The following is a 22332-nucleotide window of genomic DNA, read 5'->3' on the forward strand; positions in this document are numbered from 1 at the left end:
TAGCTCTGCCATCTGACCTCTTTACAGTTTCTAAAGTGGACTGTCTTAGAGCAAGAGCTCAAAGTTCACCACCCTGCTTACCCTTACTACCCTGGTCATGGATCATCTGACTGCCCCGGGCCTTTCCAGGCATTACTGCATCCATGGGCATGTATAAGTTACAATAATTTTTGAAAGACTAGTTATCTTATTAATACTATGATAAAAGAAGTAAAAAAGCAAACAAATAAACCCGCAAACTCCCTGTGTCCTAAGCTGACTTGGTCTCTCAAGAAGAACTGCTTTGTGACCTCTCTAATTGAAAAGGTCTGACATCAAGGCTGCCCCTTGTTAGTTACCCAGATGCACCCTGATGGTGGTACAGTGGCAGAGATCTTTCTGCTCTAGGTCTAGAGGGAATGACAGTGGTGAGGTGAGATGAGATTAAAGCTGGACTTTTGTTTCCCTCTGCCCATTTAAACCTTAATTTGAAATGCCCTTCTGCAGAAATGGGGCAAATTGTTGGTAACCATGAGGGGCTGCTCATTGTCTGCCCTGATGTACACATTGTGATCCCATCAAGTGACATTTGGCAGGAAATCTAAAAGGAAATGTCTGTCACCAAAAATAAACAAATAATACCCAATACTGTGCTAGATGTGAGTAGATATATCTGAATTTAGTCCCAGTCTGCTGACTTGGCGCAGTGGAAGTTTTAGACTGTACATGGCTTAGAAAAATGCCCTTCGTTTTGTTCAGGTGGATGTCCCCTGATCATGTTCTGCCCAAAGCTGAATTGTATTATTGCTGTGAATTTAATTTTTTCTTTATACATCTGATCTTCACACTTTTTAGTGTTCAGTAAGGCTGGTATAAGGCCAGTTGATAATGTGTTACTAAGAAAATCTTTTTTCATTCATTAATTGAAATAGTCATACATGTTGTCATGCATCTTTGACCATTCAGCTGTGGTGGATCTTATGTCATCCAGTCTGTCTTGGTTGTGACAGTTCATAAAATGGGTTTCCAAGTACTACCTGTTCTCTTAATTCTCTATAAAACTAAAAAAAAAAAAAAGGTGTTGGATTTTTCATTTACCTCTCTTTCATTAAGCCATAGTAGGTATTGGGGGATTTTTACTATTTAGTCAGTGTAAGAAGTTCAGTGCATATGTATAAGCATTTTAGAATTCTAAATCAGATACGTAAACCTTATCTATATGCATGCAATTATAAGTGAGTTATCTTTTTGCTTTCAATGAATCTTGATCCTAAGAAGGTGTCTGGAGAATTCTGACCAGAAAACCAGTGCTGTTTCTAGAACACTATTGAAATGTACATACGTGGGGAAAATAAACTGTTCCGTGGTAGTTCACCACATGGGCTTTCTTTCCCCATGGAAGCAGCTGGTACTGCTGCCGTAGAACCTCAGAATTTTGTACAGTCCTGTAGTTGGTCTGTGTTTACTACCAGCAAAACATTTTTCAGGTAGAGAGTGGTTGGACACTGGAACAGGCTTCCCCAGGGAAGTGGTCACAGCACCAAGCCTGACAGAGTTCAAGAAACTTTGGACAACCCTCTCAGGCACATGGTGTGATTCTTGGGGTGTCCTGTGCAAGACCAGGAGTAGGACTCGATGATCCTGATGGGTCCCTTCTTACTCAGCATATTCTGTGTTTCTAAACTAAAGCCTACTTTTTAGGCATTGTTAACCTTAGTGACATAAAGACAATGTTATGGCAGCTGGTCTTGTATTACAGCTAATGAAACGGTTCTTTCTTAGTTTTGGACTGTGGGAACACCACAAAGATTTGAAATACACATAAGTACAAGTAAATTAGACTTGCATTTACTAAAAACTTAGTTTGAGTTCTGTATTTCACTTACTTGATCAGGTTTACAGGCAGTGAATTGGGAATTTTTGTTCAAGGAATCTCTAGTTCAGCATATGGAATAAAGGAGGGTGAATGAATAACTAGAGTTTTGAATGGTGACCCAGACTAATAATTAAACACACACCTATCTTGGTAATCCTTGAATGATGTAATCTTCACGTTATCTTGTCATGTGAATAGAAGATGGAGATACAGCAGATTTTTTTTTTTTTTTTTTTACTTTTTAAGATCATGTGAAATTGCTATTCAGAGTGTAGCTCTTTTGATCCTGAAAATAATCTCTCATAATAAAAAATGTAAATTTTGGTTACATTTTCTCAGTTGATATATTTTCCATTAGTAAAAATACAGAAGATTGGTAAATACAGGGTATAAAAATTACATGGGCATTATTCTTGCTGTTTATGGTTGACTTGGCCTCACATTTTGGATTTTAACTAATTTCAGTAGGTAAGCTATTCTCTTTTTATAGTAAGTACTGTTTGCATTGTGTGTATAAATTTAAGGTAAAAAAGTGTGAATTTAAGGCACTAATCATGAGTGCCATCACATGGCATGAACAGGATAACTGCATAATCAGACCCAGCCAGCGTGGGTTTATGAAAGGCAAGTCCTGCTTGACCAACCTGATCTATTCGTGTAAGATGACATGTTTAGTGGATGAGGCAGAGGCTGTGGATATTGTCTACCAACTTCAGTAAGGCCTTTGCCACCATTTCCCACAGCATTCTGGAGGAACTGTCTGCTCGTGGCTTGGACAGGCAGATGTTTTGCTGGGTAAAAAAAGGGCTGTCTGGCCAGGCCCACAGAGGGGTGGTGAATGGAGGATCCAGCTGGTTGCTGGTCACGAGTGGCATTTCCCGGGGCTCAGTACTGGGACCAGCCTGTTTTAATATCTCTATCAATGATATGGATGAAGGGATTGAGTGGACCCTTGTTAAGTTTGCAGATGACAAGTTGGACGGGAGTTGATTTGCTGGAGGGTAGGAAAGCTCTGCAGAGGGATCTGGACAGGCTGGATCAGTGGGCCAAGGTGAGCAGTATGAGGTTCAACAAGATCAAATGCCAGGTCTTGCACTTGGCTCACAACAACCCCATGCAGTGCTACAGGGGAAAGAGGACTGGAAAGTGGCTCTGGGGATGCTGGTCAGCTAAACATGAGCCAGCAGTGTGGCCAGGAAGGCCAATGGCATCCTGGCTTGTATCGGCAATAGTGTGGCCAGCAGGACCAGGACAGTGATTGTCCCCCTGTACTCAGCACTGGTGAGGCTGCATCTCAAATCCTGTGTTTAATTTTGAGCCCCTCACTACAGGAAAGACATTGAGGTGCTGGAGCGTGTCCAGAGGAGGGCAGCAGAGGTCGTTAACGGTCTGGAGCACAAGTCCTGTGGGGAGCAGCTGAGGGAACCTGGATTGTTTAACCTGGAGAAAAGAAGGCTCAGGGGAGCCTGCTCTCTACAATTACTTGAAAGGAGGTTGTAGCGAGATGGGGGATGGTCTCTTCTCCCAGGTAACAAGTGACAGGACAAGAGGAAACACCTTCAAGTTGTGCCAGGGAAGGTTTAGATTGGATATTAGCAAAAATTTCTTCATCAAAAGCATTGACAGTGTTAAGTTAATGGTTGGATTTGATGACCTTAGAGGTCTTTTGCAACTTAGGCAATTCTATTCTGTTAAAATGAAATGGATGTTTGTAATGATAAGCACTCTGGGTAGGTAGCCTATGCCATCGTTTTCTGGCAAGCATATGATTTAATGAAATTATTTTACTATAAAGTATTGTGTATGATGCTGTACATTACTGAAAACAGCTTTATTGGTGGTATAGAGAATTACTTCAGTGAAGTTCATTTTTGAAAGCTAGTTCACTTCCTCACAGCATATATTCCTTGGCTTTTTTTTAGCATTTGAGAGGATTTCTGTTGTCTTGATTTCTGCTGTTCTGAAGGCATTTGTCTCTGTTACTGAAATTATTTGATCTCACAGAGGTCACAGGAAATACCTGTTGGTTGCCTGTATGTTTTTGCTGCATGTCAAACAATATGCTTGTTATCATTATGAATTCTTACATAAAATGGATAATAAAGTGCTGGTATGGCTAAGTGAAGTAATTCGTTACTTTCCATATGCTTACTAAGCACTTAGTTCCTGAAGTCAAACATTGAAGTCCTGAGCTTCTGGATGCTTAAGATTTGTTCCAGGAAGACAAAATTGGTCTGTACTTGTGAGTCCTGTTGATGTCAGTGATGGAAAGACCTGCAGCTGAATGAACTTGAACTGACCGAAGTAATTATAATCAAGATAAATTTACTGGAGGTGAGAGGTGGGAAGAAGAGGTTGTGCAGCAGTTGGTTAAATTAAACTATTGTCCATTTTTTCTGACTCTGATTCTAGTAATTAACTGTTTATTTCTCCTGTTATTTTCTGTGGGGGTATGATGTCTGCAGTATGTAAAACTTCATCTCCTTGGTATGGGTTAAAATTTTACTTCAAATGAAGTCATATCTAAAATTAGAATGTAAACATTAATGAATCTGATTTTTAATAAGTAGCAGCAGAAATCGTATAAATATACCATAAAATTACACTGGAAGATACATAGAGAGATATTTAGTGAATGTAGGCTTTTTAAAAAAGGAATGGGAAGACTGATAGGATATAGGAGGTGATGTTGAGAATCAGGAGTTCAGGAAGGATAACTAAGAGTAACTTATGAACAGAAAATGTGTTATTTTTAATTACCTTTATGTTAATTAAAAGAATTTAAATGGAATGAATTTTTGACTCTGATCTGTGTCAGTGAAGTGTTTTATCTCGAAGTCTTGTGGGTAGCAATCCAATTTCCATGTGACTAATAAAACACAGATACTTTGGAGTTTAGTCAGTGAACAAATCTGAACTATTGTTCAGATTTAGATAGTGAAAGAAAGAAAAAACCCTGATGGATTAGAAGCTGGTTAAAAACTTCAAAGTATCTATTAGTAAGAAGTATTGTACTGGCATTTAGGTGAAAGAAGGAAAAATAAGATTAGTCAGGAAAACCAGTTCTGTGATTGCTTATGGACTTATGTCGTATACATTTGCCTTGCTAGTGCTTTTTTACTGTGATTAAAAACTTCCAGAGCTCATGACATCAAAAAAATCCATTGTGTGGAAAAAACTAGAAGATTCCGTATTGTTGGCTGTGGTGTTATGTTTGGCTTTGAAGAAACTGACTTGTTTTACAGCTTCAGTCAAAGATCAACGCAATCATTTGAGCCTTGACTTTCTCTTCCAGGAGTCTGACAGAGCTGGCAGTATTTTCTTCTGTCAGGCTTTTGTTGTTTAAGATCAACTCTTTGACTCACTGACACTGTAATGAGGAGTAAACAAGCCCTATTTCTTTGCGACAATTTGTAGTATGTTTTTAGTGGATTCTGAATTTAGCAGTTTTGGTTTAACAGTTGTTAAATCATGTAGCTGTAGTAAACTTATTTACTTGTGATAATAATTGTGTCGAGGAAATTAGTATCACAGCCTATCACAACCCCCTATGGAGGGTTTTATCTTTGGTCCTGATGTATCAGCTTTGGTTCTCCACTGCTACCTGTCTTCTTGCTTCACAATATCATCTTCCCAGTTCTCCTCCTGCATTTAACCACTCCTTGGTAGTCACTGGATTTCAAATGTCCTTCTTGGCCTTTTGTTCCGGTGATAAATGTGTTAGATAATTGCAGGTCCACATGTGTTTCTGATCAACTACAAGAATGAATGTTCTAATACATGGGTTTTATAAATATATGTCTGTCTGAGAGTAGGTACTCAGCAGTGTTTAGAGGATATGATGTTACTGAGAAGCAAAGGTTTAAATTTCATGTAATTTTTGTGTTTAGAGAACATAACAGTGATATCCCTTAAAACTACCTTAAGAGTCAACATCTATGAGTGCTGATCCTATCTAGCAGGTATATAAACATCTGAAGCCTTCTGGTTGTCTGATATTAAAAAGAAGACAAGACTTTGTGTCTTGCAGAACCTTCAATAAAAATAATTTTTAAAAAGAAAATTATCTTATTTGGGATTCCATTGATTTTCATTTTTATTCTGTGTTCTAACCAAACAAATGTTTTGTTTGTTTTTTTTTTTTTACTTCTCAGTGGTTGGTTGGCGTCTGTTCACCATGCAGCTTACTGTTCATTGATAACATTTTCAGCAGACCTGAAAGTTATGAGAATTAGGTGACAAGAGTTAAAGGAAAGTTGTGTCGGCCTAATTACTTGAGGAAATTTGGGTCTTGTATTCCAACTTCCATATGGGATGAGCTAAAGCATTATTTCCATGATTTTTCAGTACTTCTATACATTCATTAATTAGTGTTCAAATCTGTCATTAATAAATGAAATTGTGTATTCAGAACACAGAACAGATTACCTACTTATTTATATGGAAAATAAAGAAGATTGGGTAATTCTGGATATCCTTCACTTGGATGTTGTTGTAAAATTTTAGATAAGCAAGTAATCTCTTTGGGATAAGAAGAAGAGAAACCTTCTTCCAGGCATCCATCCCAAGGTTCATATACTGAAGTTGGTCTTAAGTAAATTAACTGTTTATGTTCCTTGATTTGAGGTTCTGTGAATAATTCCATGGAGACATAAGTTTTCCACTCAGTAAACAAAAAGACAGGAAGGGAAAAAATCTCAGATAGTTTGAAAATACTAAGTCAAGGAATCTCTTGAGTGATGGAATGATGTTGCCATTGCCAACACTTTGTTTTTACTACTACTTCATTTGGTAGAGGAATTCCATTGGTCGTGGGAGAACAGGTTCAATAAAGTCCTTTTTGCACCTGAGAATTATCTTTGATCTGTTACTTTGAGATTACTGCTGGAAATTTTGGGTATGACATGCTTAGAGTCTCTCATCTAATAAAGTTTCCAGTTGTAGAAGTTAGAAATTCACTGAGGCTAAAAATGGAATTCAGGGGACCTACTAATGGGTGAATATCGTAATTGTCAGAGAGAAGATTAACTCTCAGTGTTTCCCTGACAATATACATTTTTAGATGAAGTGAGGCAGAGATAAGAGTGAGAGTGCAAATGGATGCTCTCAAGCTGAGAAGGGATTGGTTTCTCTGCTTTGTGTCAGTCCTCAAACCACATGCACCATAATACAAAGAGGGTGCTCCTTATTTTAAGTCATGTAATGGTAAGGTTCTTTTTGATTGCAGACTGCCTTGGTAGATTGAATAAGATGTATCATGATCGTTGCCAAACACTGATCAAACTGGAGACTGACAAAAGCTGCAGCTCACATAGTTAATTTTCTGTTCCACTGGTAGCTGTAACTATAGGAGAGTGTCATACATAGTTCATTAAACAGTCTAATTAATATTTCTAAATGTAATAAAGGTAAAAATGCATCTTTGTGTATGTGTTGAGTTGAATTAACTTTAAAAAGCATTGGTACAAGTATGTTTTGTTAATCATCAGTTACTATTGATAGTGAAGTTTCTGTATGGAAAATATTGAGGGTCCTAAATTAGACGTGGCACAGTGAAAAACTTTTTGTTTAGTTGGAAAAATTTATTTTGTTGTTTTCAGGTCATATTGGAGCCTGAAATGCCTAATCTGTAAAGCCTGAAGAAGAAAGAATAACAACTATTTCTTCCCTCTTAGAAATTAGATACACAGTTGCTATCTGAAGCACTTTATCCAATTCAAATTTAACCTTTGGAGTTCTTTTCTCCTCTAGTATAAGAACTTAAATTCTATATTTCATTCCATTAATGAAGTACCAAATCTGGCTCAAATGTTTTCATGTAATAGTTAAAAGATACATAATGCTTATTCAAGTTCCTATACTGCTATGTAACTTACTACCTAAAGGATTTGCATTAATGTCCATTATCTTGAAAATGTTATGAAATTTTCACAGTTATATTTTCCAGTGTCATTTGTGGTTAGATTGTCCAAAAAAAGCCAAACCAAAGCAAAACAAAAACAAACAGAAAAAGGTAAAGAAAGAAAGAAAAGGAAAGGGATTTCATTTTTCCTGCTTGCTACCAGTTTAGGCAACTTGTCTTCTTGAGCAGTATTACCATTGAATTAAATACTGACATTTAAATTTCTGTTAGTTGAATCTTTCCTTCTCTTTACTGTTTTATGGTATGCTGACAAAATTACAGGATTTTCAACAATTAATCAGTTTTTCCAGATAAACCTGGCATTCATTAGCTTTCTAATTCTTCTGAGTGATTTACAGGACATAGCAGCGTCTGACAGGTGCTTTTGTCTTTTGCAGACCAGGTGCTCCTACCCTTTTGTATTTAAAGCCCTGATTTCTATTTCACTAATAATTTATTATTCTATACATTTACTCTGTTGAAAAAACAGATTTGAGTTAAAAAACTACTCTTAGTCTTACCTTAGTGGATAGACCAACAACCTTTACACAGTGCTTGCTAACAGAGTTGGCTATTCTTTTGATGAATATGGATAAATGTATAGTCCAGTGCTTTGTTCCATTCCTCTAATTTATGACACCAGTAATAATAGATGATGAATGAGATATCCAAAACATTAATAAATTATCTGAAGATGTGTACTAAATCAAAGAGGAGGAGACTAAGAAATAATCTCATATAATGCCTCCAAGAAAAGTAAGCTAATTCCAGAGTCATTTATTCAGCAATATGCAAAAACCCTGAGAAATTTGTTGAAATTGAACTGCTATAGTTAGTATGAGATTAATATAACTCAGCATTTCAAATGTGCTATTATAGATATTTGGATCACTAGATTCAGGTGGCAAGAGATGTAAAACTTACAGACTAAAATCACTCAAATGTTTAAGTTAAAATGTTGAGTTTAAGCATGTTTAAAATAAAACGCAGCAATTTTTCTTTACACTGATGATCCTCTTCCCTAAATTCATCTATCCACTAACAGGATTGAAATTTGCAGCAGTTTTCTGCTGTGGTTTGCATTCACTAACTTGATGATTCCTTGTAAAACAGTCACTTGTTCTAAGACAAACTGTGCAGCCTTTCATTTTTCTTGAAAGTCAAGTTTCCATATTTTGTCCACTTCGAAGCCACAAGCCATAATTCTGGTGACACCAGGAGTCTCAGAAGGAATATTCATGTCAGAAGAGGCATTTGACTGCTTATGTAGTATTCATGTTCCACTTTGTTAAAGGGAGCATCAGAGTAGTGGTTTGTTTTTGTGCAAAGCAAACTATTCTTATTAGTTTCTTTCTTAATGGTAGTAAGTCCATTGAAATTTGGTTACCATTATAAAATGGAGTGAGATTTAGGGAGTGCTGGTAGAAATAAAACATCCTGGTGGTGGTGTAACATTTTACATTTCACAAATTGACATTCGGAGGGTTTACAGATGTGGTTTTTATCACATTTAGACAACCTATGTGTGGACTTAGATTTGTCATCAAAATAATCAAAACGTCTCTTGTCCTCCCCTTGTTCTTATTTTTCATAATTTCCATCCATTCTTTGCAACCTTTGCTGGAGTTTATATGGCTGTACAGAACTGCTCCAGATGATAATATATCTTTTCTTTGTTGAGGTTATAAAGTGAGTTAAATATTTTTAGTATGAAGTTAAGTAAACATTCTGAAGACTATACCTTCTACATCAAGGAGAATAGAAAACCCATATCCTTTATGATTTCTAATCAGATCTGATCACCTGTAGATACAGGTAGTTAAACTTACCTACCTAGCTGTGTTAAATTTACCCATTTCCGTGTTTATGTCTTCTGTGTGAAATAGTGCCCAAGAACATATTACTGTGCAATAGAACCAATATAGTAAGTGGGTTTCTATATTTCATGGAGTCAACTTCATTTTTTGTGACTATTACGCATGGACACTTGAATTCTAAGTCAGCTAAGTTGTACTGAACTTCTGAATTTTTTTCCTCTCTGTTGCCTCTGTCATGATGCCTGAGAGTCTCAGTGATCCAACCTGGCCATAGCATCTGGATGGTGACATGCTATCCCCTGTACTCATAATGTTTGTCTTTCAGCTGGAAAATTTTTGCTTATGCTACATTCTGATTTCTTAGAGTGTGTTTTAGTGGTCTTCTTTCTACACATAGCCTTAATTTAACCTTTAACTGTGGAATTTATTGTAGTTGTAATTCTTTACATAAAAGTTGTCATCAGAAGGTGTCGTCAGTTGCTTTCTACTTTTTGTAGAATGTTTAGGCATCTTGTGAAAACGTTTATATAAATTCTAACTTAAATGAATAATGGAATTATAGAATATCCTGAGTTGGAAGGGACCTACAGGGATCATCAAAATCCAACTCCTGGCCCTGCCCAAGACAGCCACAAGAGTTACACCATGTACCTGAGAGCATTGTCCAAATGCTTCTTGAACTCTGTCAGGCTTGGTGCTGTGACCACTTCTGTGGGGAGCCTGTTCGAGTGCCCAAACACCCTCTGGGTGAAGAACCTCTTTCTGATATCCTGCCTAAACCTCTCCTGACAGAATTTCAGGCTGTTCCCTTGGATCCTGTCACTGGTCACCACAGAGATGAAATCAGTGTCTGCCCCTCCCCTTCCCCTCATGAGGAAGTTGTAACTGCAATGAGATCTCCCCTCAGTCTCCTCTTTTCTAGGCTGAGTAAACCAAGTTCCCTCAGTCACTCCTCATAAGGCTTCCCCTCTAAACCCTGCACTGTCCTTTGGACACTCTGCAATAGTTTAATATCTTTCTTATATTGTGGTGCCCAAAACTGCACACAGTATTCAAGGTGCTTTGCCTGATGTCCCTAGGACATGGTTGGCTCTCCTGGCTGTCAGGGCACTGCTGACTCATATTCAACTTGATTTCAACCAAGACTCCCAGGTCCCTTTCCATGGGGATGCTGTCCAGCTTTCATGTTCCCAGTCTGTCCATACATCCAGGGTTGCTCCATCCCAGGTGCAGAATCTGGCATTTGCCCTTATAGATTGTCATATGGCTGGTGATTGCCCAACCCTTTAGTATGCCAAGATCTTTCTGCAGGGTCATCAAAATAGTCAGCAGTTTAGTGTCGTCAGCAAACTTAGTGTACCTTTGAGTCCTGCATCCAAATTGTTTATGAAGACATTGAAGAGCACTGGCCCTAAGGTGGAACTCTGCAGAACCCCAATAAGTGACTGGCTGCCAGTCTGATATAACCCCATTTACTGTCATGTAAATTAATGTGCTGTATTTATGAGTCAGAGTAGGACTACTTTGGCTCAGTCGGCCCATACTTAATGCAGTTTTTAAATTTTACTTGTTTTTCTCCATAGCTGACATGACCCGGTCTGTAATTTTTAACACTGTAAAGTTTAAAAGAGAAGTGGGGATATCAAGCATTTTTAGAAACTAGGAATTATGCCTATTTTCTAAGTTTATGAGACATTTATACGTGAAGTGTAGATGTAGATTTTATTAGTGAAGTTGTCTTAACTTCCATTTCCCTCAATTTTCTTCTCCTGTTTATGTTGGAGTTTCACATATAAATGTAAGATTTTTACTCCACCCTTCCATTTGTCATAATGTCTACCTTGGCTACAAAAGTAGTAAACCTTATAGTTAGTCTTCATGGTGTCTACAGGTTAGTCTACAAGTCTTAACTTGTAGCACTGCGTTGTGAAAAAGAAACCAAGGTCTTTCTGCATTGATATCTGTGATGGTAAAAAGGGCTTAGTGATTAGAGTGGAATGGATTCCCTCTCTCTGCAGACCCGCAGGCTTTCTCGTTATGTTCAGGGTGAAGTCAAGATCTGTTGAAAACCAAGAAGGTGTTTCCCAATAAGGGAAAGCTTGAAGAGAATTTATTTGCCTTATCAGTATTGGTCATGATACCAGACCTTCGCTTAAGGAAAATACCTAGTAAGTAAGCAACAGAATCCTATCTTATATTCACTAATCAAGACATTTTAAAAATCAGAGATGAAGTCCATTGAAGAGAGTTTTAGAGGTTAAGGTGCTTGTTCATGATTGTGGTAACATAGATTTGAGATTTTTCTGTCCCTGGTCCACTATAGGAACTTGAATAAGCATTATGTATCAGTGTGAGTGCTCTAGTGTCTCTGTTGCTTTTTGCTGTGGAAAATGTGTCTCAGAATCTCATAGTGTGTAATTCTCACTTGAAATTAATTGGAGCAGCAAGCCAAAAAGAGAATGGTAGCAGAACTTGGAGTATACAATCCTTACCTGGTTAAAGGTGAATACACTCTGCACCTCACTTAATTATTTATAGAAAATAGAAAGACTCTGTATTTTGCAAATTGAAATACTTATATTGACATTAAAATACACTGAGAAAGGGATTCAACAGCTCTTGATTTACCAAAATTAGAGCATAATCATTTAGTCCAACAACAATTAACACCTAACTTAGGAGAGCCCTTCTGTAGAACAAGACATGATCCAGTCTTTTTGAGAGTAAGATGCAATATCCAGTCTTCCGTACGAATAGACGTAAAGAAGAGCAGCCATTAATTGTGGAAGATAATGATTGCACACTGTATAAACTTAGATAATAGTCAATTCTTTACATGAAAATTTGTCCCGTTTGTAGTTTTGTATTTTATGCTTCAATAGAAAGGGTATCAGAAATAAAAATGTAATTGCAAAGAATCAATTTTTAGCCGTGTAAAAAAAGATTAACCAATTCAGTTAATATTTTTTGTGTTGACAACAGGAATGCTTTGGCCTTAACTGTATTACTTGAGAAACGAGGATCTTAAATGTAGGATTGTACTCTGTAATATATATTAAAATCAAGAATTGCATGACTAAGGTTCTTTGAAAAATAACAATGAACTTTTAAGTAGCAAAATGTGAACATTTAATAAATGTAAATTACTTGTTTGTCCAGTCCATTTATTTAAGCATAAATTAGGTTTCATAATTTCTAATTAATAGATAATACGTTGTTTTAGTAAGTTTTAAGCACAATAGAAGAGTGTCTTTAATTGGAAAACCAAATTTTGCTACCAAAATAAAGGTCCCTTTAACCTGGAGTACTTCCAGGTTAACGTATTATGAACAAGTTCACAGTGAATACTGCAGATCAATACAGTGAAGGGTTAATTGTGAAAACTGATATGTTTTATTTTTTTATAAATCAAGAGGTTGATAAAATGTACACTTACTGTTGATCATTAGAATACAAAACTATCTGTTAAAATCAATTAACATGCATATCTGATGACTGATTGTATAAATATGAAAGTCAAATAATTGTAATCATTAACCATGGCTTCAGGTCATATGAGTTGTCAGCTCAAAAAAACTAGAGGAGAAGGAGGTTGATTTGCATATATTTAATGTGGCATGCTGTACATGTGGGAATTGAGATAAACCTTTGCTAGTAATCTGCTTGTTTTTATCTAAAAATTGACTAGGAAACTTGGGTTATAACAGTAAAGTGATCTATGTTTTGTATTGATAGCAGTTGATTGAGTAGTTTGGGATTTAACATTTTCCTGTGTTTTAATATTTTGAAATTGATTTTTTAAGAGACAATTGGAAGAAGCTGGTTAAAAAGTTATTCAGAAATACTCAAAGTTTTTACCGGGAACAGACTCAAAATTATCCTGTAACAGATTGTAAGACTGAGTTACTTTTACAGTTTTTAGTTAGACTTATCAATATGTATAGCCAACACTTTTTATTATTAAAAGAGATCAGAGATACATTAACAATCCTAATGAAATACTGTACTGAGTCACAAAACTATCTTTCTGTGTGTAGTGGACCAAACAGTTAATTTTTAATTGAATTTATCATTTGTAATAAATACAGGGAGGGATTTGTGGCAGAAGAATGAGTCTTCTGGCCTGGAAAGGATTTATGCATTATTTAAGTTCCTGAACGTAATAATCCATAGCAAGGATGGTTTGTTTTGTGGGGTTTTTTCCCCACTGATAATGCAAAGTGTTTTTTGTAACTTATAACAATTCCAAGAATCCTTGAAAAGCAAGTCAAAATATAGTGATCAGTCCCTTACATTAACTATAATTTGGTTGATCAGGTCTATCCAGCCTTTCTCTTTTCCACTGTTTACTCTTGAACATTAAAAAAAATCCTAAATTAAATCCAGTTCCTTGTATTATCACCCAAATTAACTTGACCACCCACAATGTGGCCTCCTCTGAGTAGCGCTCATCTTCTTGGAATGGGCAGAGTACAGAATGCACACAATTACTTGATTTTTGCTGTTCTTGCTCTGTGAAGTACGCCTGAATGGCAGTGCCTTTTGCTTTAGTGTTCTCTTGACAAATCTTTCTCGTGATCTGTTGCATAAAGGCACCTAAGCAATGTTTCAGGGTTGTGGGGGGAAAAGAACCAGCTGGTAGGAAGAGAGGAATGGAATCAAATTCATTTTCTGTCCTTTGCCTCGTGTGTAGGATGGAATTTGCATGTGATTGCAAGAGAGAGAAAGGTGGCAGTATCCCAGGTCGTTGGCTATTTTGTGTCCTTTCTTTAAAGATTTACTTGTCTTATTTGATCAGGGAATTATGACCATCCAACTTAGGCAGAAGTAGTTGTGTGATGAGGTGAGTTCTGTAACCACAGATTAGAAACGCAAATTAAACATGAAAGTAATTAAAAACTAAGTAAATTTTAAAAGGAAGAAAAAAAATGTGTAGGTCAGATGTCACTAACTGTAATTACGGTTTTAGTTCCACTGTAACTCACTGGTGAAAAATCACTTTGCTACCAGAGGTTCCAAAGCTGCAGATGAATGATCTGTGACTAAGTGGTTCTCCCTATAGGAGGTCTGATTCCAGAACCTCAGGATCATTCCTGAGCCATTATATGTCCCAGTAATCCTCAAAATCTTTCAATGTGTGAAAATATAGACTGCTTTTACAAGGACCCATGGCTTTTGAAAATAAGCATTTGGGGTATATATGATTTGTTTAGAGGGTGGATGGGATTCACAGATGTGGTGTGGGAATGAATTGTCATTTTCAAACAGAAATCTGTGCACTAAAAGAGAATACCTTAATAAAAAAAAGTCTCATTTGTCCCACTTCAGAAACACATACTGTCAGAAGAAAGTGCTTCATGTTCCTTAAAATATAGAAGTTTTTGTACTTTTGTGTCTTGGGGCTTGCAGTGTTATTAGCTCAAAGGGGAGGTATGCTTTTTCATGATGACTATATTTAGCCAGGAGGAATAGTCCTTTTTAAAGCAAATTGAAATGAGTGTATGAGAGCGTGAAATTATCAGCAGCGCTGGTGCACATTTACATTACTTCTACATAGTCTTTTGAATGACCACACAACAGAACAAGTACTTCATTTCCACTGTGTTGATTTTTCTTGACAAAACATGGCAGTCTATCCAAAGGAGGGTGTTTAGCCAAGATAAATATAAAATTTATGATTAAGCAAAGTGTTTCCTTATTATAATCCCTAAAGAGACTTTGAGACTTGTTAAATATAACGTGCCCAGGTAGTTTTAAGAGTAAATTATCCTTTATGCTTTTAAATGCTGAAATACAGCAACACCATCAGCAATTTGAGATATTATTTGCAGGAACAACACAGCATACTGATTTCCTTTGAAACAAGTAGCAAAATCTGTGCATATATATAATATATAACCTCAAGTTTGATGTATTCCTTCAGTTACACGGTCCAGTTTAGAGAAGAATCCATGTCAGTAGCATGGTTTTTAAAACTGTATCATTCTTTCTGTGTGTAATGTGTGTTATGGAAGAAAGCAAATAAGCCTTTTTGACGGACTGGATAAAAATTGATAACATGATTACACTTCTGGCACGTTTCTTCAACTGCTGTATTTACAGAATACCACTTTGAAGAAAGCTATGGTGACTGTCAGTATTATTCATTAAAATAAAAGGTGAATGAAAATTGATTCAGGAGAAAGTGGATTTTGACCTTTATGGTACCAGTGTTGGCTTTGGAGTGCAGTATTCTAATTAAATTGTGAATGTACTTAGATAGTGGATATTAAATGATCTCACTGTATTCTTTCAAGGACTATGAACTTCCAAAATCAAGGATAGCATTAGATGTCAGCCAAGTATTTTGTCCTTCTCGTGGTTTGTCTTTACATCTGAATTAGTGCCAGTTTGCACAGATTGTGTGTCAGCTTAAATACAAGAAACAGGCCTCAGTCTGCTTGAACTCGTTCCACCAAAGACTTCTAAAAACTTTCGGTAGTCTGCAAACTGTAGTGGTTGTTTCACATTAAGTTGCTTTGTAGAATTATAAAACGACTTTTCGTGTGCTTTCAAATAAAATGTTGTCATCTGCTAATGAATGAGATACCATCTGTAATAATTAAGGTTATTCTACTTGTTTTCCCCCTGCAGCAAAACTTCTGAAGGTTTGCAGAAGACAATAAGAGAACCACCAAGAAGGCTATTGCAGTGTGGTAAGTACTGCACCCAGGAAAAAAAATAAATATGTGAATTAAGAATGTTCTGAAGAGATTTTCATTTTTTGGGGGGGGAAATGAGCTACATAAAGGGATTACGTGTAAAAAACAGAGCAGGATGTATTGTAGCAATCATGTTAATAATTTACAAGGGAAAAACTGCACTCTTGTAAAATCTAAAATTGTATCCTTGTGCAGTGTAATCAGGAATTCACCAATAGCAGTGAAAAATATTTCTCTATCCACCAAAGATTGATCTAGTTTATATACATTTGTTTATTTAAAACTATCAGAATTTAGAAAATCATTGCAGTTTTGTAGGTTTGTCATTTGTTTTAGTGACTTATTGTTTAGGTTATTTTGCAGAATTATTTATTTGCTGATTTATTTATGTATTTCATTATTTATTTATTTGATTATTTAGTAAATTATTTATCTGATGAATTATTAATACATCTTCATGACATGCTTTAAATTATTTATAACTTAATTTTGAGTTTATTGCTTTTCGACGCTGCATTGTTACTGACTAGTTTTGATTTTTTTTTCTTGGTTCTTGAAAATTAAAGTACTAGCTCTAAGGCAAAAGTATATTCTTTGCAGAATCCATAGACAGTTTTCAATGAAGTAATTTACCATGTAGATACTAATTTTGTTTAGTTTTATATTGTTTAATACCACTTTTCTACTTATTTAGCTTTTGCTCCTGTGATTTCATAGGCGTGTCAAGATCAAATGAGTGACCTTTAAGGGGCAAAGATAAATGTTTACCTTAAAACGTGTAGAATCATAGTTTTATTTTCCCCTTAGTAACTACTCTTTAATTATTCTTAAAGTTATCTTGAGATATTTTTGTGCAAATAAAATGGATGTTTTTAAAATGAGACTCTTGATACTTGAACTAATACATTTAATTTCTAATAAGAAAATAAAATATTCACATTAATAACTCATATGGAGAGTTCTTTCTTATTGGCAAGGTTTTAAATACATGGCAAGGAATGGTGATATCTTTTAAACACATGCTGAGGGAGATATGTCTTGAGGGGGGGAAAGGTGGATAGTAGGGGTTTTTTTCCCCCATAGTGTTTTTTGCATGCACAGGAATTTATAAGCTCTGAAAATTCAATGTCTTTGTTGTTGTATGTAAACTACTTTCAGGTTCTGTGATCTCAAAGAATCATTTCTAGCGCACAACATAGTGTGAAACCTGTTTTTGTGTTCCTTTCTTTTGCCAATCAGAAAGGTCTAAAATGTCATCTTTTACTCTATAAAGGCTTAAGTAACTGTATGAAAGCAGTGTAAGGGGTCAGTTTTTTAGGCTTTACATATGAGCACCATCTCAGCAGAGTTTAAAATTGGTGCCTGGGATCAGAATTTGACACGGAGTCCATTCTAACTGAAGGGCTTTTGAGAACTGATGAACTGCCTTGTTCCTGAAGTTGCCTATTTGGCCTGAGTTCCCAATGAGTAACTCGCTGGGCAGTCGTAAGCCACCTTGCAGGAGAGGGCTGTGACTGACAGCCCTGTTTCAGAGCTGTAATGAATAGGGTACAGCAGCAGTTCCTCTGCAAAAGTACCGTGTGCATAATGTGGCCTTTATTCTGTGTTTAGTGCTTGAAATGAATTACTATATACTTTAAAGTTTTAACACAGCATGGAAAGGCTGCATTGTACATTTCAAGTTTCAGTGCTGTTGAAATACAGTAGAAATGGCCTCTGTAGACAGGTTTCACTATAGAACTTAAATTATGCATGTGTATATCCAAATTCCTTATTTTGAAATATTGAATGTATGAATATTTAATTTGTATCTTGCTTTAGTATCTTCATATGCTTGCCTTAAAGGAAGCTGTTTCCTTTGATTTATATACATGGATAAAAATGTGTGTACAGTATGTATCAATGGTTTTTCTCTCTATGGTGTTAGATGAACAGCTTTAGATAATGATAGCTACTGATTTTTATTCTGCAGCTTGCTACCATTGTATAAAACGTAAATTTGTCATATTTGTTCTATTAATTTTACTTGAATTTCAAATTCATTTGCTTTCCAGAAATATTTTCTTAATTACATGCGTTAAGAAAAGTCAAGTATGTTGCAGATCTTAATGGTGCAGTATTTTTGGTCTGTGCACAGTAACAAAGCTCTGAGTGTTATTATTTGGGGCAGAGTTCCAATCTGAAATTTACATTTCTCCTTATTTGAATGTTTTCACTGAAGCTGAGAACTCCAAGGGAGTTCCTCAACATATACTAGTTTATGCGACATGCTCTATGAAATTTAGTACACTCTTATTTCCTTTTGTAAATGAGGTCTTATTGTTGAATAAGACCTATTATAAGCAGTTACAAAGGTAAGTGCTGTCAATGCATTTTGCCACCAGTTTCTTGGAGTATGAAACACTCCCTGAAAGACGTGCTACTACTGTTATGGGGTAATATAACGCAGCTTATGTGTTGGCACTGAAAGTAGCTACTTCATAATGATGACAAGTGAAAGTACAGCCAAAGGTCACATTAAACAAGAGATTTCTTTCACACCTCATCCATTTTCTGGATGTGGTATGAAAATAGCTTTGTTCCCTACACTTCAGTATTTTTAAAAAAGAAGTTATCATTAAAGAGGTTTTTATGCCTTGTGTATTACTTAGTTGATGTTTTAGGAGATATACTGGAATTCTGGCATGCTAAATTGATGCTACAGAAGTGTTTGAAATTAGTTTAAATTTTGGTTGCAGTTAGACAACACAAGTACATTTCACTACATTTTTTGGTTTGCAGATTTGCTTAAGTACATAGCTTTTCGTTCTAGAAAGAGAACTATTGATGTGTGTCATAGTTTAACCCAGCTGGCAGCTAAGTACCTTGTAGCCACTTGCTTGCTCCCCTCTCTGCCCTGGTAGGATGGGGAGGAGAATTGAAAAACAGTAAAACCCATGAAATAAGAGTTTAATAGTTGAAATAAAGTAAACTATAATAATGATGATAATGATTATGATAATAACATAATAATAATAATAATAATAATAATGAGAAGGGGGACAGCAAAAAGAGAAGAGGAATGAAATCTGAGACAAGTAATGCACAATAAAATAGCTCAGCAGATGCTGACTAATGCCCAACCTGTCCCTAAGCAGAGATCAGTCCCTCCTGGCCAACTTCCACCAGTTTACATACTGGGCATGACATTCTAGGGTATGGAATATCCCTTTGGCCAGTTTGGGTCAGCTGTCCTGGCCATGCTCTCTCATGGCTTCTTGTGCACCTCCTTACTGGCAGAGCATGAAAAGCCCTGGGCTTAGAGTAAGTACTGCTTAACATCAACTAAAATATCAGTATCTTATCAACATTATTCACATCCTAAGTCCAAAATGCAGCACTATACCAGCTACTAAGGAAGAAAATGAACTCTATCCCAGCCAAAATCAGGGCAGTGTGCAAAGTGGTATTTATATTGATGTTGCTTGACTATGGTTTATTCTTCTTTTTGTATCAATTAAAAAGAAAGGTACAGATTTTTTTTCTGAATCAGGATCTATTCAGAAATAGGAGAAGAGTGAATCTCTCTGTGTTGACAGACAGTTTCTTAGCTCTGCTTTAAAGAAATCCTACCAGTATTGTGAAAGGTTAATTTACACTGAAGATGGCCAACCAGGATACTAAAATAAGGTGTCACTTAGGAAAAATGATTAGTAAGTATTAGATAATGAAAATGAAGCTGACTTGTTCCACAGAGGATGCCAAACAGTTAGGAGATACTGGTTGGAAAGCCTAAATCTGGTATATTATTGGTAGGTGTATTTCTGTTCTAATCTAACTCCATAGAAATCGCAGAAGCCATATTAAGCTCTTCTTCAATTTATGTCATACAGATAAAAGAATTTGCATCTCATGAGTCACATATTTCCTGTTGTATCTTTAATACAGCCATTTTTAGTATTTTTCTTGCTTCTTTCCTCTATTGGTATGCTTAGAGAGTCTGTGTGTAGGAGCTTGTTATTTCACCCGTGAGGCAAGGAGGAGTTCAAATCAATAGCAGTGTGTTGTTGACACTAAATGATGTTTCTTCTTGCCACAATAAGACTTGATTTTGTCATTCTAATGACGCTAGCTTGCTTCACAGAATAGGGATCAGCACTCTCTCAAATCAAACTTTACAAGTTTTAAAAAAAAAAATTCCTTTGAAGGAAATACTAGAGAAATACTCCAGTATTTGTAACCAAACACATGCGTTGGCTTTGTAAAATGAATATTCAAGTTCTGTTTCACTTTGTAGCGTAGGTGCTTTGCACGGCATTTTGGAAGTTTGTGTTAGAGGATGTTGGATTGATCAGAGCTGACATTGACGAAAATATGATGTTTTGAAAAGAAATGTTGCAATCATTATTTAAAATATAAGTTCACATAAAATATGGATGGTAGTAAGACCTTAGCTAAAAAACCCTAGTAAAACATAAAACCTCAAGCTAGTAGAAGTTCTGTATGTTTCACAGAAAAATCTTTGCAACACTGCCTAGAAAAGAGTATCTCTGCAAGAGGAGATAGGTACAACCAGCAAGACATTACCAGGCCTGGTCTGTGATCGCACTCTGTAGCGTGGTCAAAAAGGAATATGCAGCTGTTCTCAACTCGAACTAAGGATCCCATAGGGAGACAGGAACTGTAGAAAGATTTGGGAGGAAACAGCGTAATGATAATAAGTGATAGTATGATGATAGGAGCTTATGGGCATAATGTTGGTACCAACTGTAGGTTATTACGAAGCACGGGGTCTTTTGTATTGGACATCTGAAAGCATTAGCAGAGATGAATCATTATATTATCAAAATATCCTCCTCCTCCTTAAAACAATGTGTTTGTGCATTTATATTCATATCTTTTGTGGTAGGAAATATGTTACTGTTTTATCTGAAAGAACTTTAAAAGATAAGGCTGCATGATTAAACACTCGCATTGTAAGTTTTTAATTGTTCTGTTTGCTCTGTTTTCATTGTTTTGAATTTTTATGCAAAACATGGGTTCTCAGATGTTTACAGTGTAAACTGCAATCTAATAGTTCTTGGTTTTACAATATCTCCGCTTCTGACTTCATATAGAAGACTTTCATAAAACCACCTGATGTAAACTGTCCACCTATTGTGATGACCTTTCCTGGAGAGAAAATGCCTTCTGTTTTGCAGGCAGTGAAATAAATCCTCATGAGATTTACAGTAACTAGCTGTATTTCAATAATGATAGTGAATGTATGTAAAGTTTAAACAATGGTTTGTTGTTGTTTTTTTTTTTTAATTCATGTTAACTGCAGGGAATGTCTGACTAGCACCTAAAAGAAGGTGACTAGCCACTTCAGAAACACAGCTCATTGAGTTTATCAGCCTCAAATCCAGAACACTTTTTATTATTCTGTTTCTCATCAAAATGTGTTTTAATGAGTTAGGTCACACATCAGGAGCACTTTACCTTGGCTGCAACTTACTAGCAATGTGGTAGTTAGAATAACTCACTCTTACTTGTGCACATGTCTTCATTCTGTCTCCAGTGCTGAGAGAAGCTAAAAATCAATTTTTCTAATGTGACTTCCCCTTATTTGCATTAAGTTAGCGCACGTGTGGAATACCACCAGCATACTCTATTCTGTCATGTGTAGGTATACTGTCTTACCATATACATTAAGGTGCCTACCAAAAAAAACCTATAACATCTTCTCAGCAATACAGTGAAGAAGGATGTGCCTAGTGTAGGTATTTGTCTCTACTAAAACACGTTTTTCCTTTCAACTGAAATTCTCATCTTGTAGACATTTGAGTGTAACTTACAATAAGCTGGTAGTAGCACTGAAGTTGATGAATATATTCTCTTACAGCATTATATTTAGTAAACACTACTTTTAGGTTATTTTCTTTATCCTAGGCTCTCACATTTGACATAGGGCTATAGCTGGATTTAATGTTCCTTACTCTGTTTTGAGGATCAACAAGCATTAAAAACATCTTTTATAGTGGTTGCAAAACCAGCAAAAGTATCAAGTGCCAGGAGCTTTGGTATTCTCTCTTTTTT

General features: G+C 36.0%; 1 protein-coding gene across 5 annotated transcripts in view; it reads left to right on the forward strand.

Moving 5' to 3' along the window:
- TBC1D5 (TBC1 domain family member 5) overlaps window positions 1-22332 on the forward strand; it is a 315237-nt gene that overhangs the window by 11743 nt on the left and 281162 nt on the right. For all 5 annotated transcript variants that reach the window (XM_050307600.1, XM_050307606.1, XM_050307620.1 and 2 more), the window contains exon 2: window positions 16208-16269. The gene's annotated coding sequence lies outside the window, so the exon portion shown is untranslated. The remainder of the gene's footprint in view (window positions 1-16207; window positions 16270-22332) is intronic.

Source organism: Myiozetetes cayanensis, unplaced genomic scaffold (assembly GCF_022539395.1).
Source record: "Myiozetetes cayanensis isolate MyiCay16 unplaced genomic scaffold, myiCay2020 scf1, whole genome shotgun sequence".
Classification (NCBI taxonomy): domain Eukaryota; kingdom Metazoa; phylum Chordata; class Aves; order Passeriformes; family Tyrannidae; genus Myiozetetes; species Myiozetetes cayanensis.